This window comes from Crinia signifera, chromosome 19 (genome assembly GCF_055691185.1).
Source record: "Crinia signifera chromosome 19, ASM5569118v1, whole genome shotgun sequence".
NCBI lineage: Eukaryota > Metazoa > Chordata > Amphibia > Anura > Myobatrachidae > Crinia > Crinia signifera.
The window spans coordinates 120,711,345-120,736,141 of NC_139226.1; the positions used below are offsets into that span (position 1 = coordinate 120,711,345).

At 41.0% G+C, this 24,797-nt stretch overlaps 1 pseudogene; it reads right to left on the reverse strand.

The window, feature by feature from the left end:
- Positions 1–2,487: 2,487 nt before the first annotated feature.
- On the reverse strand, positions 2,488–2,610 carry LOC146044339 (5S ribosomal RNA; annotated as a pseudogene).
- Between the last annotated feature and the right edge of the window lie 22,187 nt (positions 2,611–24,797).

Genomic DNA, 24,797 nt, shown 5'->3' on the forward strand with positions numbered 1-24,797 from the left:
GCAGTCAGCGATCCATTTGCAATTCATTGACAAATTTGCATGTGGCATTTTTACTTTCAGATGGTCGCAGCTTTCTTCTTGCAGTCCAATGTGAATTCTCTGATTAGTGATGCATGCTGAATTAGGCCCCTTACCAAAATGCATTTGCATTCTATTCTGAATTGACTTTGGCACTATTGACTGTATATGTCAATAGTATATATGTGAACCATCTGAGACTCTGTCTTGACAAAGGGCCCGGCGAGGCTCGAAACGTTGACATACTCTTTAAACAAGTGGTGATGTATTAAAATCCTTTTATTGCAAAGCAAATGGAAAATCTGGTGAGTGCTCTTAATTTGGACTGTACTATATATATAGATATATCTATATATATCTATATATATATATATATATAGATATATCTATCTATCTATCTATCTATCTATCTATATATATATATATATATATATATATATATATAGATATATATAGATATATATATATAGATAGATATGAGTGGGCAATAGTATGTATGCTTCATCCTGCTAAGGTGGTCTTTGAATTTTTAATCCATTTTTACTGTGTATTGTTATGTGCATATCTACTTATTGTCTATGTACTTGTTGTTGTTTTTTTTTTTTTATATAGTAAAATCATTTACATTCACTTCATTGTTTAATTTATTAAGCGCTGCTCACATGCCTTGTGCATGTTTGGTCTTGAAAAAGGTCCTACAGAGGACCGAAACGTCGACATCACCCTGAGATGTGAATAAACTTTTCCTCTTACTACTGAGAAAATATTCTGGTGAGTGCTCTCTGCGTGGTTTCTATATGTAAAAGTGGTTTTAAGTTGGACTTTGCTTTTGAGACTGACACCCCAGCAGCTGTCAAAGGGAAATAGATGTGTTGTGCTGCTCTACTCTGGACTTTATATATATATATATATATATATATATATATATATATATATATATATGCAAACAATGAATGTGTGGCGCCACCTGTGAGTCCTCAGCCAAATAACAGGGTGTGGTAGGCAATATCCCCCTTCAAATTATGGGGTGTCAGCCAATCTTCAAAGGAAAAGTTATGGTAAGTTACTTGAGGCAAACGTATGTGTTCAATGGATGAAGATGCGGCGACTAATTGCTCTGAAACACAGTACAGTATATACTGATTGTGCTGGCCTGCACTTTTAAAAAAACAATAAACAGTCACTTGGTGATGTGGGCCTGAAACACGATGTGTATAATATTTCACTATGGATATGATAAAAAATTATTATCAACATATAAGTGTAAAAGGTAAATACATTTATTTGGGCAAAGTTGAAAAAAAGGGGTTGAAAAAAGTTTTTTTTTTAAAACAGACAAAATATTTAAAAAATTCCTATTCTAAAACCAATTATTCTAAAAACAAATTTAAGGTGCAAAGAAATAGAGTAGCTTATCTCTGTAGATGAGGCAGGAGGGCTATAGTGTCCCAAAGGGATGCAAGTAGACTGAGGCCAGACCTATATTTATACCAGTGTAGCTCCTGCTTCAATAGTGACATCACTTCATGTCATTAATTACTAATTTCTAATTATCAGGGTAAAAAACTACTTAGACTAATTCTCATACAGCTTGTGCTGTTAATCGCTAAATCACCATATTGAACATATAATTGGCTAATGTAAAAACATTCAATAAGTCCACAAACAGTAGTAAATGAGTTTAGTGTGCGGTACTTCCGCCACACATCCGGTGTCCGTTTTGCGCTAGTGCGCATGTGCCCGTTTTCATTCATTCTGAAGCTGGTTTCTACAGTATCCAGCCGGAGGTTCATTTTGCGTTACTGCGCATGTGTCAGTTTCATTAGGCGTCATGACGTCCGGGTTCTCTAGTGTTTTGACCGGCGTCTTGAGTCAGGGCAGGGTGCTGTCTTCCCCCGTTTATTTCACATTGCGGCAGCCATTTTAATGGAGACTGCAGGACCTTTATAGGTTCAAAAGTTGCGGTGGCCATTTTGTATGAGGTTTTTCTTATGGCAACATAAAAAATTAAATAAAAGAGAACACGTAAATGAACTTCAATGGCTCATTACATTATTTAACCTTACGGCAAGCATTGCTAATCCTATTGGTTTAACTTAATTATAATTGTTATCCATTTTTGTGAGTATGTGATGACTATAAGCGTTTCACATAGTATATAGAGTCCTTATGAGTGCTGGACTAACTGCTTACAAAGTGATAAGTGCAAAAGGTGACTAGTGCAATGGTGATAGTAGACTCCAGGTATTTGATAATAACTTAGTATTTGTATTAGATGGTGATGTGCATATAAATAAAGAGATGATGACATAATTATATCTGAATTATTTTATTAGTGACTTAGATATCTCAAAATAATTTACTTAGTGGCATACATTGTCTTGATTATTAATTAATTTTTATTTTAAAAACCTCTCTTAGATACCACAATATTGTTTATATAAAACATTGACCAACGTTCACAAGCATAGGCTACAGCACTGAATTTTCCCGGGAGGTCTCCCATCCCAGTACTTGTCCAGCCCAACACTGCTTAGCTTCCAAGATCCGATGAGATTGGGCGTGTACCAGTCATGTGGTTTGACTGTAGATGCGTGAACAGGTCAGATGTATGATTGTCCAAATCAGTGGTTCATAAGGGAGGGTATTCTAAAGTGATTGTGCTCCATAAGATTTACATAAGGTGATGAAGGTAAGTTTTGAAGGGTAATAAATAGGACCTTATAAAAACGGGGCAATTTCGTAACTTTCATTAAAGCCGTCTGGGTGCATGGTTTTAAAGCTCGAATATCCAGAACATCTCCCTTTGTGAAAGTTTATTGGCCAGGTCTCCTCCTCTGGGGCCTAGCCTCACGTGTTCAATTGCCTTGAATGTGAGTCCCTCTGGGTTGGCATCATGGTGGGTCTGGAAGTGTTTGTAAATCACATGGGTATCCACTTTGTTTTTAATATTTCTGCTGTGTTCTTGTATACGTAGCTTCAGAACTCGTTTTGTTTTCCCGACGTACTTTAGATGGCAAGGACATTCTAACAGGTAAATTACTGAAGATGTATTACAATTTGTGAAGTCTTCTATTTTGTATTCTTTGCTGTTATCTGAGTTATTGAAGTTTTTCCTGTTCGGGTGTACATGCTTGCAGATGTTGCATTTCCCGCACTTATATGTTCCATTGCACTTTGGTCTCATTGGATTCTGGTTACCTTTTGATGTTAGGAGACTGGGTGCCAGGATGTCTTTTAGGTGTCTGGATTTCTTGAAAATCAGTTCAGGGTGCTGGGGGAGAATTTCTTTAAGTATTGGATCCATTAGAAGGATACTCCAATGATCATTCAGTGATTTCCTTATTCTTGGTTCATGTTGGCTGAAGGTTGTTATGAACGCTGTGGAGTTGTTCTTTTCCTCTTTTGCTTTGTAATGGAGGAGTTCCTCCCTATTGGTGTTCTGAATTCTGGCTGTGGCTTGTTGTAAAATATTAAGGGGGTATTCTTTCTCTTCAAACCTTTTCTTATACACTTCTAATTGTTTTTCGCACTCATCCTCTTTACTGCAGTTCCTCTTTATCCTATGAAACTGACTAAACTCATTTACTACTGTTTGTGGACTTATTGAATGTTTTTACATTAGCCAATTATATGTTCAATATGGTGATTTAGCGATTAACAGCACAAGCTGTATGAGAATTAGTCTAAGTAGTTTTTTACCCTGATAATTAGAAATTAGTAATTAATGACATGAAGTGATGTCACTATTGAAGCAGGAGCTACACTGGTATAAATATAGGTCTGGCCTCAGTCTACTTGCATCCCTTTGGGACACTTTAGCCCTCCTGCCTCATCTACAGAGATAAGCTACTCTATTTCTTTGCACCTTAAATTTGTTTTTAGAATAATTGGTTTTAGAATAGGAATTTTTTTAAATATTTTGTCTGTTTTAAAAAAAAAAACTTTTTTCAACCCCTTTTTTTCAACTTTGTCCAAATAAATGTATTTACCTTTTACACTTATATATTGATAATAATTTTTTATCATATCCATAGTGAAATATTAAACACATCGTGTTTCAGGCCCACATCACCAAGTGGCTGTTTATTGTTTTTTTTAAAGTGCAGGCCAGCACAATCAGTATATACTGTGTTTCAGAGCAATTAGTCACCGCATCTTCATCCATTGAACACACATACAGTATATATATATATATATATATATATATATATATATATATATATATATATATATATATTGCAGTATTTACAGGTATTTATTCAATTAATCCATTATTAGTTGGATTACACCTTTCTCCAATATTTTTTTAATCAGTTTGGATGACTTGGATTTGAAAAACAAAATGTAAAAACATCTGGATTTGACAAATCCCGGTCTAGTCCCTAAGCCCTATAAGCGGCACTGTGACTGAGTTTAACGATAAAACCTTTTTATTTTACTTAGAACCAGAACATGAAAAAGCAAATGAGCATCAGCTACAGAAAGTCATGATCATTTTTCAAAGTTGGTTTCAGCTGTCTTGTTGACAGAGCGGCTTAATTGTGTATTCCTATCAGTTGGTCACACTTTTATTAAGAAGTTTATATACTCTCATTCTGGGAGAAATCTAGATACACGCTACAGTAATCATGATAATTGTATTACTCATCAGTATTTTTCTCATCTAAACTAGAAACCTGAATCCCCGGAGACCTTCTATTGCGTAGAAAAATTATCTACGGGGTTAGATCAATTTATAGATAGATAGTTGGCTGTGAGGGAAAGCCATGGTCTATCTGCTCTGGTGGGAAGATAAAGTGAAATTACACATGTGTATATATATATATATATATATATATATATATATATATATACAGATTAAACCTTTCTAATTATGGCACCGTATTGCCGTGGCTGCGACATGTATGGCGCGGCATGGGTGAATTCAAGCCTGCATGTGAAGCATCAAAGTTGCATGGAACTGCAGTCCATTAGTAATCTGATAGCACGCCTTTCCTCAAAACACCCCCCCCCCCCAAAAAAAAAAAGGCTGGCTTTGTGGCAATCAACTTGCATATGGCCAGCGCTGAAAAAAGTAGCAGGATTTTATTGCAGGATGGCCTTGTGCATGCACAGTCTATCAATAATCACCCCGGCCTGCAAACTCGCAGTTGTGCGATCAGATCTGAATTAGGCCCATAATACAGTTACATGGATTTCAGATGTTTCTTTGTGGACACTAAATGTAATTTCCATGTGGAAATTGTTCAAGAACAATGTGAATGCCGCTGAACAATGAATTTCTTGTGAAGCAGAGGCAACGTGATCATGAACTTTATGTGGATATGGAAGCTCGGAGACCAAAGGATTCTACATATACGAACCTATTTATGGACGCATACGAGAGGACCCACATAGCCCCGCAGTTTGGAGATAAATTAGCGGTTTACCACCGCTTCATCGACGATGTATTCCTAATATGGAAAGATTCCCATGAACAATTGTTGCATATGTTTACAGTGCTGAATTCTCTTGAATCGCCAATTAGATTCACCACCAATGTACAGAGTGAATCTATAGAATTTTTAGATGTGACCGTATATGTGACTGATGTGGCTATGGCCACAGGTTGTACCGAAAGCCTACTGACCGAAATACATTGCTGAGGTCAGAGAGCTTTCATCCAGCAGGCCTTAAAAATAACCTGCCAATCTCACAATTTCTAAGAGTCCTTCGGAACAACTCAGAGGAAGATGTTGCGGAAATCCAATTGCGGGAAATGTGTCATCGCTTCGAAGAGAGAGGCTATAAAAAACCAAGTATACAGAAATGCCTACATAAGGCCCGTAACATACATGCATCTAAAAACAAGAGAAAAACCACCAAGAAAGAGAACCTATTTGTAATACCAACAACTTATAGCACAGCAAGTGGGTTAATACAGAAAAGTATCAGGCAGCATTGGCACATTGTAGCAAGTTACCCTATATTGAAGAAGAGGCTACCCAGCAAACCGCTAATCAGTTTCAGATGCGGGCAAAACCTAAAAGACCAGCTGATGAGACCTCAGATGACACCTAGGTCCATCAAAGACACATGGTTAGTCACTCCCAAGAAGGGATGCCATCGCTGCACAGGGTGCACAACGTGCAGAAGCATGACGCCGGGGGCATTCTTCCACCACCCCTATACAGGGCGGAAGATTAATATCCTACACAGGCTCACATGCACGTCAGATTTTGTGGTGTACATCTTAAAATGCCCATGCTCTCTAATATACGTGGGCAAAACAACATGCACATTTAAACAACGAATGGCAAACCACAGATCTTCTATCACCTCTGCACTCCTTACTGGCACCACCGATAAGCCAGTCGCCAAGCATTTCTTGGAAGTTAAACATCCACTATCTGCACTCCGATGCATGATCATCGACAAAATCCCACCCCTGAATCGAGGGGGTGACAGAGCAAGAACCCTCTTACGTCGGGAAGCGATGTGGATCCACAAGTTGGATACCATATGGCCTAGAGGTTTGAACGAGTCGATACATTACTCTATATTTCTGGAAGACTGACACAACCCTCAATTAATTACTGCCCTCTCCCCAGGAGTTTGAGAAGATCCTCCAAAATTTTCTCTTTGAAATCCGGTGAATGAATTTTTTCAGACTTTTTCTGATTTTTTTCAATTTTTTCAACTTTTTTGACCCATACAACCTGTGGCCTATATAAGTGATACATTAAGAGTATATTAAAAAATATTGCATCGCTGCCAAATAGATAAACCTTCCCTAAAAGCATGAGAAGGATAAAAAGCGATGCACATTTACACATATGTCTTTTGCATGTGAATACCTCACACGCTTTAATTTTTAATTTTCGATTTTTATGTTTATCATTATCTTTTAGTATTTTTTAGTAGTTTAAGTTTCCTTTATCACTATGTTTATAAGTTTCCTTTTATATATTTTTTATATATGGTCACTCTATCATGTAAAATAATCATACATGGCGCATATGGATGTAATATTTATGCTAGCCAGTGACCCTTGACATGCTTACAAATCGCCATATTGTAGCTGATATTGTTTATACAATAGAAATGAGTATGAATTTGAAGGAGATCTGACTAATAACATCTATTTTTAACACGTTTTTTCACAATTTGATATATCTGTATTTTTTCACGTATTTTAATTACACCTATCCTTTACACACAACCATAGACATATCTCCACCACGCCAGTGACGCGATGCGTTACCATAACAACCCCAGGTAAACAAACACCATAGCTCAACATGACGCCAGCGCTAAGCGCCGCGCGAGTTTATTATACCAATGCCGTCAGCTACTTCCGGACCTGACGTGTGCGGGTCACACGTGCGGGTCACGGACATTTTTTAAACAAGGAATGTGGAGATACCCTAGCAACATGAGCACGCCAGTGCACGGCGTCACGTGAGCCGGCACTGGAAGACCATACTGACCTCATACACTACTTCCGGGTCCGGTAGCGTGCGTTTCAAGCATGCGGGCCACGGATCTAATTACTGCACTAGATATGATTCACAGCACCTTAAACGATATATGAATATGCACTAGCACTTTAACATCAGACTCCTTATAAATACATACCATATACTTGAGTGGTAGTGCAAATTAAACAGTTAATTGGATAACTGCATTACAGTAAGCACTTCCGGGTCACATATGGCATAAATAGTGAGGCTCTAGCCCAAGCATGTCATCTTGAAAAAGGTCCCAGAGGCGGACCGAAACGTCGATGCTACCACTGTTTGCCATGCTGCCTGATTAAAAAGAACCCCTGTTTGATTGCAAGACTGGTGAGTGACTCCATTCATTTACACTGTATGCAGTAGCGACCTTCTAGCAAGTCTCACTACATTTTGGAATGTCACCCCAGCAATTTAATATTCAAATGTGAGTGCCAGTAACATGGACTAACTATATATATATATATATATATATATATATATATATATATATATATATACAGATTAAACCTTTCTAATTATGGCACCGTATTGCCGTGGCTGCGACATGTATGGCGCGGCATGGGTGAATTCAAGCCTGCATGTGAAGCATCAAAGTTGCATGGAACTGCAGTCCATTAGTAATCTGATAGCACGCCTTTCCTCAAAACACCCCCCCCCCAAAAAAAAAAAAAGGCTGGCTTTGTGGCAATCAACTTGCATATGGCCAGCGCTGAAAAAAGTAGCAGGATTTTATTGCAGGATGGCCTTGTGCATGCACAGTCTATCAATAATCACCCCGGCCTGCAAACTCGCAGTTGTGCGATCAGATCTGAATTAGGCCCATAATACAGTTACATGGATTTCAGATGTTTCTTTGTGGACACTAAATGTAATTTCCATGTGGAAATTGTTCAAGAACAATGTGAATGCCGCTAAACAATGAATTTCTTGTGAAGCAGAGGCAACGTGATCATGAACTTTATGTGGATATGGAAGCTCAGAGACCAAAGCATTCTACATATACACAGATGTTACTTGGTTTGTCATCTTTGCTTCCCAGGGCCAGATGTATTAAGCCCGGTGAAGAGAGAAAGTGGAAGGTGATAATGCACCAGCCTATCGACTCCCAACTGTCGCTTTTCAAACATAGCTGATTGGCTGATACATTAACCCCCTCCACTTTATCTCCACTCTATCTCTTCCCCAGGCTTAATACATCTGCCCTCTAGTTACATTAACTTGATTTAAGGGCCTGTACCTTTAGGAAGACATCTGTAACTCTGAAAATCCTTAAAAATACTTCTAAACACTGGTAATAAATGAACTTCTATAATCTGCCTTAATTTGAAATTCTGTTGTAATAAAACAATAGAAGGATAAAATGAATTGTGTTTCCTATTGAAATGTGTTTCGCACCAGGATTTCCCACATCATAAAGACATGAGCCTTATCTATTGAACGACCATGTATTTCACATGGAACTCTCAGTGTGTGGCTTCCTGCTTCACTTCATCCCCCCGCTCACATCCTGCCACTTTTGTTAGAGTCTATAAAAAGTTTGTGTATGAACTGCGGAGGCTGGAGAGCGAAGAGGTTAATTGAATTCGACTAGAGATAATTGTCATGTTTGCATTTAGGATTTAACCAGCACCCAAGGCTAAGAACAAACTTTTAGCAAGCTTTCACAACTGCAGATATAAACCACAAACAGACCCTTGAAGAGATTTGTGGCTTGAACTTCTCATTTCATTATAAATTCATATTTTGACATAATGACGTTGGTAGAAAAGCAAATACAATTTTCATCCTATTATATTAAACATCTTTTTAGAAGTTGCTTCGGTGACAAACTTTCTTTTCTACTTGGTGACACATTGTTACTATCACATGTATCTCTATGCTCATCTACAAACGTTCTCCTTAGTTATACCCCTTTCACACCGAAAAGCTAGATCGGACCCAGTAAGTGATCCCGGCTCCGACCTGGGTCCGGTGCTTTCACATTTTGCCCGTTATACAGAGGTTGACCCAGGGTTAACCCTTCTTATAACTTGGGTCGAATTGCCGGGTTGTCGTGCTTTCACACCGCACCTCGATTAGGTTCCTTACATCACCAACCCGGCAATAACCCAAGTCCGAAGTGCTTTGCGAAAGGGGTATTAGTGACATAGGTAGGGAGGTTAATGCAACCCACAAGTCAGGAGCACTCAGCATCTGATATACTGGGGCAAATGTATTAAATAGATAAAGTGGAGATAAAGTGGAAGGTGATAATGCACCAGCCAATCAACTCCTAACTGTCATTTTTCAAATATAACTAATTGGCTGGTGCGTTATCACCTTCTGCTTCACTCTACCTTCCACTGTATCTGTTCACCAGGCTTAATACAACTGCCCCACTGTATGATACTGCGAACATTTAAATAATAATGGGTTGTCCTATACCCCATATGAGCAGAAGATGAAGACATAACAAATTGGCTCTAGTGCTAATCTAAAGCATTAAACAATTATTTATTATTTATTTATTAGCAGTTTCGGTACTTGTGTAATATCTGGGCGCCCGATTTTTTCATTGTATTGCATCGCATCACATCGCATCGCATCACATGCAATATAGTGGCATACAATTCATGCAATGCGATTTTTCATTGTAAAGACCCGATTTTTAATTGTATAGTCACCCATGGGTGATTTCATACCCCCACTATCCAACTACGCATGGAGTTGATTTTATATAGTGTGGCAAGCGCAGCGAGCCACCGAGCCCGAAGCGTGGCGAGCGCAGCGAGCCCCGCGAGGGGACGCAGAATACATTAAAGTAATCTGCATCACCTCGCTGCGCTCGCCACACTATATATAATCAACTCCATGCGTAGTTGGATAGTGGGGGTATGAAATCACCCATGGGTGACTATACAATTAAAAATCGGGTCTTTACAATGAAAAATCACATCGCATCGCATGCCTTAAGTAGTGGCATCCAATGAAAAAATTGGGCGTCCAGATAATGTACAAGTACCGCAGTTTCTTATATAGTGCACACAGATTCCGCAGTGCTTTACAGAGAATATTTGACCATTCACATCAGTCCCTGCCCCAGTGGAGCTAGCACATGTACATGCACGCACAGACATTCTAGGGTTCATTTTTTTTTTTGGGGGGGGGGCAATTAACCTTCAGTATATTTTTGAATTGTGGGAGGAAACCGGAGTACCCAGAGGAAACCCACGCAAGTACCGGGAGAATATACAAACTCTGCACAGTTAGGGCCATGGTGGGTATTGAACCCATGACCTCAGTGCTGTGCCATTACACCATCCGAACAAAAAAGTTGTTATTAATGGCAAACCCAGTTTCCTCCTGTTGCCAAGCGATTTTTGGTGTTGGCACTATTTTGCATGTTTTTGGGCACATTCGTTAAGATTCTCACTTTAAGAACAGCATAGACAAGGCTGCAGACATGTTTACTGAACTTGAAGAAGCTTGACTAGATGGAATTGTCTAATTTCCCTGCAATAAGACGGCTTGGCATTTTCAACACTTTCAAAAGAAAACCTTTTACGTTAGAAAACCTTTCATAAGAAAGTGCCAGTGGTGTACAAGTTGTCAGAAGTGATCATAATCACAAGCTGGGAATGCCAAACATTTTTCAGAAGAATCCTTGTCTGCAGTGTCCTGCTATTCTGTGACTCTGGCTTCTAATTTTCTAATATCACAAAAGAGCATTGCACTAATTACTGCTGTGTCAGTCCTGCCAACTGTAACTGTCCATAGTGTCCTATTGTTTAGCTCTAATTAAAACTAATTGCCATGGTTTTTTTTTACTAAGTTTGGCAATTCCACAGTTAGGGAAAACCGTACTCATTCTTCCTGCCCTTTCCATGACCACATTATATGAGAACAGAGTCTGTCACACACAATCAATTCCCATTAAAATATTGTATTTCCTGTTTATTTATTTATATAGCATGTACTTATATATCATTGGTATATTCCGTCACGCTTTACAATTCCTGCATTTCATTTATCTGTAAAAGGCAGGCCAGGATTTACCTTAACCCAGATAGGCAGGCCAGGATTTACCTTAACCCAGATGGGTGTGGTATAGGGTTCCGACAGTCCGGATCCCGACAGTCATTAGCCCGACGTCGGGATCTCAACTGGCCGGACTCGCCACGCGCCAGGCACAAGGGAGAATAGCCGGTGGCCGTCGGGAACCCGTCTGCCAGTGTTTTAACAGTCGGGATCCCAACGTCGGGTAAATGACTGTCGGGATCTTAATTGTCGGAACCCCGTCCGGCACCCAACCCAGAAAGGCAGGCCAGGATTTACCCTACCCCAAATAGGCAGGCTAGAATTTACCCTGTGCAGATAGGCATGCTAGGATTTACTTACCCTGTGCAGATAGGCAGGCTAGGATTTACCCTGTGCAGATAGGCACTCCAGGATTTACCCTGTGCAGATAGGCAGGCTAGGATTTACATTGTGCAGATAGGCAGGCTAAGATTTATCTTGTGCAGATAGGCACTCCAGGATTTACCCTGTGCAGATAGGCAGGCTAGGATTTACCCTGTGCAGATAGGCAGGCTAGGATTTACCCTGTGCAGATAGGCATGCTAGGATTTACCCTGTGCAGATAGGCACTCCAGGATTTACCTTACTCCAGGTAGGAAAGCCATGATTTACCTTTTCCCAGATCGGCAGGGCAGGATTTACCTACTTTTTTTTCACATACAGTAGGCCGGCCAGGATTTTTATTACCCCATATAGACAGACAGGATTTACCTTACTCCATATAGAAAAACCCGAATTTACCTTACCCCAGGGAGGAAGGCATATATTTTCACCCTATTACTATCTTTCTGTATGTCTGTAGAGTATAAAGAGTTTACATAATAGTAGTAGTAGTAGAAGTAGTAGTAGTAGTAATACTAGTAGCAGTAGTAATAGTAATTAAAATAATATTATTAATAATAATAATAATATATACTATAGCAGTCTCTAGAACCATACCTAGGAAAAGTGAAATGTACAGTATGGTTTCTTCTGTGTTTTATTGAAAGGCATATTTTGTCAAAACGCCACATACAGTATGATGTGGTAGATACATTAATGATATCAGGAAATGTATGTAAAAAAATATAAGTTCTTCGGTACTCTTTACCTAGAACGGCGGGGGTAAAAAATCGCGGCCATCGCGGGCATCGCGGGTACATAAAAAACGGGTGCGACGCGATTTTCCCATAGGGATCAATTTTAAAAGTCAGATTGGACGCGATTTTAGTGTTAAATGCCTCAATGCCCGCGATTTTTACATAGGAAACAATGTTAAATGGGCCACAGAGCCCTAATAGTCCCCCTGAAGTCTTAAATGGCCCCCACAATTTTTAACGCCACCCCACGATCAACGTGAACCCGAAGCGTGGCGAGCGCAGCGAGCCCCGCGATACCTTCACAGTTATACGCGTCCCCTCGCGGGCTTCACAGGTGTCCGTGGCGACGCGTTTACCTGTGAAGCCCGCGAGGGGACGCGTTTACCTGTGAAGGTATCCGCGTCCCCTCGCGGGGCTCGCTGCGCTCGCCACGCTTCGGGCTCGGTGGCTCGCTGCGCTCGCCACACTATTCTATTCTCAACTCCACGCCGACGTGGATAGTGGGGGTATGAAAAGGTCGGAGGACGCGTACCGCCGCCGCTCGCCACGCTTCGGGTTGACGTTGATCGTGGGGTGCCGTTAAAAATTGTGGGGGCCATTTCAGACTTCAGAGGGACTATTAGGGCTCTGTGGCCCATTTAACATTGTTTCCTATGGAAAAATCGCGGGCATTGAGGCATTGAACACAAAAATTGCGTCCAATCTGATTTTTAACATTGGTCCCTATGGGAAATCGCGGCCATCGCGGGCATCGCATCGCACCCGTTTTTTAGTGCATTCGATGGTCGCGATGGTCGCGATGGGCGCCGTTCTAGGTAAAGAGTACCAGTTCTTCTGTGTGAGTTGCCTCTTACAGTTAATAAGAGGAGAAAATCAGTCAAGGTAAAAGCTGTAGTTAGTTGTATTATACAGTAGCATGCTGTTCCCTCACACAACCAGAGGGTATGTGTAGTTACCAGAATGTCCTCCTGCTGAATGACACATCTCTCGTCCGGCATATATTTAATGTAGCCACGTGACCCACCACAGCTCAGTGCACATGCAGGTGATAAGTACAAGGAGATTCTTGTTTTCATTTTTTAAAGCATTTTTATGCATCTTTTCTACTGTATATCATTTGTAGCATGTCTTCTTCATATATGCATGAAGCCAAGTTTCAGAAGAACCTGAAGCATGTGCAAATAGCTGGAGCTCAACTGGCTGCTCCAAGTATAGATCCCTGGTGTACTCCACTTTCACTCCTATGACTGCAATCCATTTACCACAACACTCTGTTTTCTATCATACAACCATGACCGTATCTATGTAACCATCTTATAGGGTAATTCAATTAGCCATGAGTTTTGTCATGGCTAATTGCTTCACCCATGTCGATTCAATTATCCATTCATATTAATGTAAGCACAACATGTGGGCGAATTTGCCTCTCCTTATTTACTGAACAATCTGTAAAGAAAACGGCCCCATTTGTAAATTTTTCATTCCAGTAGCATTTTTTTAAGTCATTTAGATCCTCTTTGACCATAACTATATCTCTCTTTTGTATTTTCTACATGGACATACATACAAATCGAGAAGAACTAAGGGTGTGCACAAGGTACATATATGGCACCCGCTGATACCAATTTGATATAGGTAGCCACCGGGACCCGGCAGGGTGTTGGCATCTTCTAGCTGGCAGGGAAGGATGGCGCGGCGGGTGGAGTGGGGGCTATGCTGCGATGAGCCATATGGCCATCGTTCTGACATACAGTATTAGCAATAGACTGTGCTGCCCAGTCTATTTCCGCATTCGATTCCAATGCTATGGGTCGCACATTGGGACCGAATCGAGATCGAGTGCTGCATAGCACGGTACGATTTGCCCTATGTGCTATGCGATTTTGACTATATAGTCAAAATCAACAGTGCAAATCGCACCGTGTGTACACAGCTATAGAGAGACAATGCCCAGATCAGTCGTTCACAGATGCTGCAGAAGCATATCCCACTGAGCATTTTTAAATGGGTTTATTATGAAACACAACAGCTATAGTTTCGCTATTTACCATGGGTGAAAGACTACTTGCTAAAAAATAATAACTTACAGTATTGCAACTTTCCCCAAATGTTGTAGCTTTGGAGATTTGTGGTGATCAATTGTGTGATTCTGATTTCATTATTTTGGTTAGACAGCCTGGAGTTTGTGCGGGTGATAAATCATAAGTGAGCATCTTTGATGCTGACAGTTTGACTTCATGCCAAGTTAGGTCTGCACAGCTTACACCTTTTGTGTTTAGTTTAAAGGTGTCATGAACTCAGTTGCTGATGTGCTGTCTTGATTTAACTGTATTAAGTTTAAGGAGTTTGTGCCGTAAACTGCTGTGGTTAGTTATGCATGTCCCTTTTATGTTCGGCAGGTTATTGGTTTGGCATGATGTACCACTGATTCAAGCATATAGATCCACCTGGGATGAATATATACAGCAGAGTACTGCACATCAAGCACATCAGTTGGTAAGTCTGGTTAGCAGTTTATATACTAAATTATGGGCTTTGAACCATATGGACATTCCAATGCAGTAGCGGTCACATCCTAGCTAGGTTTTCCTACCTCTATGGCTGGCCTTTCAATTCAAAATCAGGTAGTTAAAGCCTTAAAGGGTTGAGCCGCTTTTTTCCTGTACAATGGACCTAGGTATATTGAAGTCATATGAATGCGCTTGGTTTAGTCTGTGCTCATTCTGAAGGTCAGGTTTTCTGCTTAGCCTTTGCCACTGTTTCTCATGGAGCTTTGGGGCAGATGTATTAAGCCTGGTGAAGAGATAAAGTGGACACAAAGTGGAAAAAAAGTGGAAGGAGATAACGCACCAGACAATCAACTTCCAACTGTAATTTTTCAGACACAGTTGATTGGCTGGTGGGTTATCTCCTTCCACTTTATCTACACTTTTTTTCCACTGATTTGCAGTGACAATCTAATTTCTAATAATTCTTTACTGATTAGGTTATGTTACTTCAAGACACATTAAATAAGTCTGGACAGGCAGACCAGACACATAGGGATGGAGCACAGCAGAAACCAATTATCTATATGTTACTTCAAGACCAACTAGCTGGGATGTGATCAATGACTTGCTAGCCTCCCATCTTGATCACAAGATCTACCCAATGTTCCAGTGTGCAGTTAGTTAGGTGTTAGGTTATTCATATCTAATGTCTTGATGATTCATGAGAAACATCCCCCCTTAAACAAACGTCACTTTGGACTAGTTTTCATTGTTAGTTTGCTTGGGCTTTCATCTGTCCTTTTTGGCACCCACTTATTCTGGATTGGAGCAGCCACATCTGTTTTCTATTAAGGAGATCAAAGAATTTAGCTGCTGTTGCTGGTACCTTGGCCATGCAACATGTGTGCCAGTGTTTATTATTGATGCTCCATGGCTAGGCTGCACATTGTTCTCTGTGGCAGACTCTGGTGGATTTATCTGCAACAATGGTACAGTTATGACATCTCAAACCCAGTGTTTGTAATAAAAAGTTCTGTTTAGAATACAGTCCTCCAGATAATGTACTTACAACTAGAACATGTCCTGTATTTCTGGTGGCAGCCGATTGTTCTCCTGTGACACTGTTGTATTATCGCAGGTGGTGAAGGTATGAAAGAGGGTGGAAAAAACAGCACTCTCTAGTATAATTATCATTAAGGAAGAATAAAGGAATGTGCATCCTGCAATACTCATAAAAGGGTCTATACTGTACATAACCAAAAGAATCCTCTTGGGGCACTGTTGACATTGCGGGTAAGCTACAGTAGAACATCTTTCCAATCTCTTCCCATGTCAGTAGTCTCCCAGTCAGTGGTTATTTGTCATGTAGGTGAAATAGGTATTCACTCATTGCTGAATATCACTGTGGTCACCTTCAAAGTACTTCTCTTGGGAAACTATGAAGCCATGCCAATGCCTAGTAAACCCTTGAAAATCCATGTTGACATACGTCAAAATTTGGGACAAAAAAGCCATGAAAAACTCATGTTGATCTTTTGACTGTCAAACTTCCCATTGTTTAGTGGTCAACCTTAATAATGTTGACCCTATAGACATGCAAAACCAGTGGCGGAACTTGTGGGTGGTGAGTCCAGGTGCAAAAATATAATTTGTGCTCCCCTACTCCACCCCAATTGAAGTTCACAATATGCAACACAGCAGTGGGTGACAGGGAGAGGTAGAAGGTGATGGGGAGAGGCAGAGTGTGACAGGGAAAACCAGTGGGTGACAGGAAGAGGTTGATGGGCAGCAGCGGGCCCTTTAGTGCTCAGGGGCACCAATGGTAGTTCCGCCGTTGTGCCAAGCCCTAACAAAGTATAGGAACATGTACACATACCGCATATTTTGGTAATTCCAAAATGAAAAAGGGTGTGACTTTGCCTTGGATAAACTGTCTTGCAACTCAAGGCAAAGGGTAAATCAATGCATTCTTTATTTTTAGACTGCAATTTAGAGTTCAACTGTGGAACTCTCCTCCCAAATCTAAATCTCTCTGTACATTTGAAATCCAACCCCACCTATGGTGCAACCGGTGATGCCAAGGTGCACAGTTCCTTCTTCATTTTGCTTGGCTCCCAACTCTGAATCCGTCCATTTACATGATTATTATTAGACGCTCCTTTATACTGGGTAACTTGCTTTTTTAGATTTGGAAGATTTATAAAAAAAAATATGTTTACTTTCTCCTGAACAGCAAGATTTACTGAGAAAGAAGGAGATATATATTTTGTACTTTGTTTCTTGAGCCGTAAATAACAAAAAAAGGGGAAAAAAAACATGGATTAAAAGATTGTCTTGCCTTGTGGGATGATTGTCTGATTTACATCTGTACATACACGTGCCTGCACTAGATGTTCATCTGGGGTTAAACTAATAGGAAATACACACCACATCCTCTCTCATTTGATCCGTCCACTTAATCAGGATTCCGTTCACATGAAAAGATAAATAAAAAGAGAAGACGGAAATCTGTTTATTTCTCTCGGAAGTAGATAATGTGATTCATCAGAAAAAATGTCTTTCAGCTACCTGTTGCTTCCCGCACCTCCTAGCATAATATGAGTCATTCCATCACACCCTGCAGAGCTCTGTGAATAAGGATGTAATCACCCTTCAATCAAGTCAGATCATTCACACAGAACAAGCAGAGACCTGACCAGAAGGGCAATAGACCATTATCTTCCGTCTTGGGTCTAAATCAGCCACTGACACCAGTTTAACCCTATAATACCTTTGGGAAGTGTAATATATGATGGATAAGTCAACCATTCCGAGGAACATGTATTAAATGTTTGCTACAATGACTGTAAGTAAGATACATGAGTACAGTAGGTACTGTAAGGCAATTCTCAAACCACAAGAATTGATTTGAGTCGAATGACTTGATTTCTCAAGCAGTACGCTGCCAAATAAGGGAGTCTGAGTGTTCTGGTGTTTTTTTTAATGAATTAATAGTTAATTATAAACAAATTTAATTCAGAATTACTTTTAATACTTTTCTCCATTTTAATTGTGATTAAGAGATCAATAAGACATTGGATGTATGACCAGCCTTTTTATATGGTGAACTACAATCTTCAAATTTCCTGAAATTACTATACTGTCAACCCAGCATCATATACACCAGTGTGAAGAGAGTTAGGACCAACAATCTTTAAAACAGTGGCGGAACTTGTGAGTGGTTGGCCTGGGTGCAAAAGTATCATTTGGGCCTCTTCTCTCCCCTCCAACCTAAATTAACAATATGCCATGAAGCAGTGGGAGGTAGCAGTGGGTCCAGTGCAATGCACCTGCTATTCCAATGGTACTGTAGTCCTGCCTCTGATTTACAAGTATGATTGCCTAAAAAACATACACCAGATACTGGCTTAAAAGCTAGAACTTATTTCTTTATTCACATACAGGGGAGAGGAAATATTTCCCAGAGAGATTGTCCTGGCCTGACCACAGAGGTGTGGCCTGCCCTCATTTAAAAAAAAGGCAAACAGAAAACCAATACATAGGGTAGCTGTAAACCCCTCAGCCATGGTCACATGGACCCAAAAAGTATGCTATTGGTGTGATTCCTACACTCCCTGCAGGCAAAAGAGACATGTTGGTCTAGAGAGAGGGACTGCGGCTGGCTGTCAGGAAAGAAGGGTGTGAGCACTGGCCAGGGCACCAGTGGAATCCCTCCGAAAAGCCAAGGCCTAGGTAATAATTTCCTGCCACCCCACCCCTTCCTCACCTTCACTGCTCACATAGCTTTTAGGGTCCCTTGCTGCTAGTATGTCATAGAGCCTCAAAATTATTGTATCAAATTGAAGTGATAATGATATGTGGCTCAGCGGACCCCCAAAAATGAGAAAGGTAAAAAATGTAACAGCTGCAGAATTTGGTGTGACTCAAAAATTTGAATGATCCCCACTCAAAGATTTTGAGTGGGGATCATTCAAACCCCACTGATATCTCCGAATGCATTAAAGATGAAATTCGACAAAACGGATCCGACTTTAAAACCATTCGGATTTGTTTTGTCAAAAAGGCCATGCATTGTTGATTTCACATTGGGATCTCGATAATTCATGGCCGTTTTCGCTGTCACGCCACCTTTTTGACAGTGGACAGGCGGAACATTGAATACCGCCTGTCGATATACTGGAAACCGGGTCAGAATGTTCCAACAGTCGGAATCCAGGATTAAATACCCCCCTATGTCAAAAAGGCAAAACCACTTAGTTTTTCCTTTTTAAATTATTACTGCTTTAAAACTTTTTACAACAGCTGCCCCGCTCCCTCCTGCTCGCCAATTTCATCTCTCATTTTTTTGGGCCCAAAAAGAGAAGGACACTGGAGGAACATAGGTGACTATAATTTGATTCACAACTACGCAGCTGTTTCTTTGTTATTGTTACTTTTTATTCTAATTTGAGGCTCATTATAGCCATAAAAAAAAAAAAATACATGTATTTTTAATTTACAATCCTGCTATAAACCTACTTCTTATAGCAACTAACCTTTTTATTTGTGCATGGTATACTTTTGGACTTTTTGGAGTTGAACAGCTGATGAATGGGTGCAAGATTGTCCACTTCACTGAATTATGGAAAAATTGGAATTTACCGCAGGTAGAGTACTGGAGATATTTACAAATCCATCACTTCCTCCAATTGCATGGCTGTTCGAAGACCCAGTTTTTGAACGCTTGTGTGCTAGTTTGGCTGCTCCAACCCATGCTATACTAACTATTCCTATTCCTTCACCCTTTTTCTAAAGTCTGGGACCATGAGATTGATAAAGAACTTGGCAAAGATAAATGGGGAAAAATATTCCAAACCTAGCTCACGACTGTTACTAGTGTGGGGTAGCGTTCAAATACAAGCTTATATCCTATTGATGTATATGCCCGGATACTCTCTGAAATGGGGATCAATGTACCTAATATTTTCTGGCAATGTTTCAAGGGCCAAGGAACCCCCCTTTATGTATGGTGCCAGTGACCTTCACTTTGGATCCTGTTTGACTGAAGGCCTTACCCTTTCTGCAACAATCCGGGGGGAACCTGTTCCCATGGATCCTCTTTTGCTGTTTCACATTTCATCCAGAACATCTCAAATCCATAATTCCTGTGTGGTGGTGATCCTCCTTTACTCCAACAGTACTTGATTGGTTTAATAAAATAGAATTCTATATAGATGATATATTGACTTCCACAGATGGCAGATATACATCTTTTAGAGATGCCTGTTTCCAATGGATGGATTTTAAGTGTTCTTCGATCTTTAAAGACATCCGCTCTTCATTGGGCTAACCAGGGCTTGTGGGTGTTGTGGCTCCAGGGTTCAAAATTAATGTTGTTCTCCTACTATCATATGACTTTTTCTGCACCCAATTATTGGTAAGATTCTGGTTAAGACCAACTTTTTGCTATAACTTTTGCTCCCTTTTACTGCAGATGTAGATCGTCTCCATTGCTCGTGACCTTTTGTTGAGCAAAATCCTTTTGCCTCTCAATGTGTTAGCATGACAGCGATGAGCCAGGCTACATCTGTATATTCTGCCTACTTTCATTCCCCCTTTTTTCATTTACCTTCTTTTCCCTATTCTTTCGATAATGGGCAGCACGGACAGTGTAATGGTTAGCACTACTGCCTCACAGCACTGAGGTCATGGGTTCGAGACCCATCATAGCCCTGTGAGGAGTTTGTATATTCTCTGCATGTTTGCATGGGTTTACTCCGGGTACTCCGGTTTTCTCCCACAATCCAAAAATATACTGGTAGGACAAAAAAATTAACCCTAGAATGTCTGTGTGTGTGTGTGTACATGTGATAAGGAATATAGATTGTAAGCTCCACTGGGGCAGGGACTGATTTGAATGTTCAACTATGCTCTGTAAAGCTCTGCAAAATATGTATGCGCTATATAAGAAACTGATAATAATAATACCGATTTTTATATCCATATCCATTTGTTTCCACTTTGTTTTTTCAGTTTGGATTTTTTTCTTTTTGAACATGGCCTTTTTTAGGTGTTCTTTGGAGCTCTACTCACAAGCTACATTTCCTTTCCTTTATTTCTTTTTTTTATTATTACTACTACAGTAGTTGAAGTTTAAAAATTGGTCCAGTCTGTCATGTTTATTCTTTTATTTCTGTATATCCATTTTTTATCTCTATGCTGTGCTGACCTTTAATAATAATAGTATGCACTAAAATAAAAGTATAACAAACATATTAGTTTCTATTACAGTTGTTGCCATTTCAAATTAAGATTACTACTACAATCATTTGAAATGTCATAACACTATGCCATCAGTACAAATAGCAAGTGCACTTACTAAGTACTAGATAGATAATACATGTTATAGTAAGGGGCTACTGCTAAAGAATCTTATTTTGGTTCCACTTTTCTTCTAGCATTTCACAAGAAAATACCTTTCCTAAGAAGAGTCTCATTATTTGTTGATACTTATGTGCTAACAGTACAACATTAATTTATCTTAGTGGACACACAGAAGCTCAAAAAATACTGTATGCTGGTCATGAAGCTCATCATGGGGCCCACACACGGGGCAATTTCAGCACATTTTGTAAGCGATCTGACTAGATCTGACTAGTCCCCGGATCCCTGTTACCCCTCCCCTGGACCCCCCCCCCATGGAACATCGCGGCTGCAATGCCCGGCACCCCCCCCCCCCTATAGAGGGAGCTCGGACGAATACCTGGCACCCCCCCACCTGTAGAGAGAGCACCCCGCACCCCACATGGAGCGCTCGGCCTCCTGCCGCCGCAATACCCGGCAACCCCCCCTGTGGAGTGGCGCCCCCTCCCAACCCACCTGGGGCGCTCCGTTGCCTAACACCGGCCCTGTGCGATGCTATCGCTGGGCTATTAATATCCAGCATTCTGGATAAATCTAGTCCTATCGCCGGTCAGGGTCAATGTTCTCACTGGCGAACACTGGCCCTGACAGCAGAGGCGTAACTAGACCTCTGCGGGCCCCATAGCAAAATCTGGAAAGGGCCCCCCCCCCATGTCACTATACTGCAAAAAAAAGGGAGGACTATGAGCAGGAGTGAGAGTGTGGGCTCACAAATGCAACTTGGTCACATTTTTAAATACAGAGTAATTAAAAAAAGTTTAGCAGTCTCTTACAGTTTTAATAGAAAGGCAGTGGGTGATCAAGGGGCGGGGGAGAGGGTGACAAGTAGAAGGAGAGTGAGAAGCAGTGAGTGACAGAGAGAGAGCTGCAGGGAGAGGGTGACAGGGAGAAGCGGAGAATGGGTGAAAGGAAGAGGCAGAAGATGACTGTAATGGTTACAGAGAAACAGTGACAAGCAGTGGGTGATAGGGAAAAAAATATGGGTAGCAGGTAGAGGCATAAGGTAACAGGGAGATGGTAACAAGCTGAGGGAGAAGCACACAGTGAGAGGCAAAGGGTGATGGGGATAAGCAGAGTATCTGAGGGCTCTGTTCAAGGGAGTATAGGGAGTAAATTGAGTTAGGAGGGCTTGCTGGCACAAGAAGGGAAAGTATTAGTGGTAGAGACACCCAGAAAAAGGCCTTTTACATGAGAGAAGATGAAATTCTAAAAGAAAAAGAAAAATAGAGACTGGATGGGAGAAGAGTGAGCCCTACTGTTGTAAAGTGTGGGTAATATGTAAAGCAAGGCTGACAACCAAAGGTTATTTATAAATAGGAAGATATTTAGCAATGACAACAGAGATATGTACAGTAGGGCCATTTAAGCTTAGAATAAATAATACTACTGTCACATATATACAGAGGGACAGGGCTGTTAAAAGGCATATGTAACATTTCCTTACAGTAACCATTTCCTTACAGTGGTAGCAGCCTGGCAGGCTCTGAAGCGATAGTCTCATGGTCCCAGCCCTGGTGGTAACAACTGTGCACAGCCCCTGCGCTTGAACAGGCTATGAGAGGGCCTGGCACTTTAAACAGCATCAGAGACCAGACAGCCGCCTGTTTTTTCTCACTGCACGCGACCATTCTATTATTTACGTACCTGACAGGAATGCTGTTAACCCGGGGAGTCTGTGTGTGTGCGCGGCTTCCCTTATCTGTAAACAGCAGAGCTGTGCGCTCAGCTGTACAAGTACAGAAAGCCACAGAGTGCATGTAGTGACTGGGTCCCAGCGCAGCTGCTGTGTGAACTTGAAGTGAGGAGCGAGAAGTGTCATTATTCCCCGCCCCCCTTCCAGAACAGCTTCCGGCCAGGGTCTCTCTGCTTGTCTGATCTTCTGGTTCCAAACTCCGTGTGCCGCTGCCCTTCTAACTGCTAAAACTGGAACAAAAATTGAAGAGGGTGCAGGGGATTGCCTGCTGGACCCCCGGGCCCCCCCAGCCGCCGGGCCCCATAGCAGTTGCATCCCCTGCACCCTCTGTAGTTACGCCACTGCCTGACAGATTGCTATGCACTAAGCGATCTAGCAATGCTCAGGTCACTCAGCACAGTCACCCTGTATGTTGACCCACCCTGTATGTTGTAGGTAATCAATAACAGGCACCTGACAATTATATCCTACGAACAACTACTAAGTATTACCTATAATATTAACAAATGCTGCAGTGCCATTTTTCCATTTCATAGCTAAATACATCTGGAAGAAGATATAGGAATTGTACAATAAGCGAAGAAGGGATGAAGGGATGAAAATGCAATTTATAGTAGCTAGTGGAAAATGGAAACTGACACATGTGTAGCCTGTTTTGGTGAGACATTTCCAAGAGCAGATAAGATGGAAAAAATGACAATGGATTGAAGATAACTAAGATAAAGCAGTTGAACTTGGTGAAGTATATAATTTAGTTATTACATAATTACCAGTGGAGTATGGAGATCTATAATGGGCGCAATGTGCAAACTGCACCCATTTTTACAATACTTACCCTTTAGAGTATGGCGGCAGCAGGAGCGCTTCTGAGATCCCAAAAAATTGGCGCGGTGGCCATTGTTCCATGCTTCTACGCATGCACAATGGAGTATGAGTGCTCAGACTCCGCAGTGCTGCTGCTGCCAGCAGCAGTGGTGCATAAATCCATGGAAAACTGGCCGCCGCATAGAGTCTGAGTGATCTTGAACTCAGTTTCTATTGTTCCCTGCAGAGAGAAGGGGGCCCGGCCAGAGGAGGCTGCACACAGGCCTCTTCCTCTTAAGATGCCCCTGAAAATTACTGTGGAAGACTGAAAAGTATTGGTGGAGATAAGGTTGGTAACAGGGGTGGTATTTAATGTTAATGTACAAAATGTCAACAAATACATTAAAATGACAGGTACAGTGCTGACCTGGGCATATAGATATCTTTTTGGATGTTGACAAAGTATTTTTAGAGTGTTAAGCCCTCTACATACGGGACAACGGACCCTATGTGCGCTGAGCGGTGCACCAGCAATGTGTGCTGAGTGATCTGTGCGGACCAGTGTTATCTTGTTAGAACATGGCGATCTAACGAGAGCAAGACACGGTAACACGCACCACCGTCACTCGGGAATATACACACGGAGCTATCCATGCTTACTTTCTAAGCAGTATAGTCAGATAGCTCAGAAATAGGAATAAAATAATCCTGTGTGTAGGCCCCATTAGTGTCCTATCCCTATCCTATACCTCCC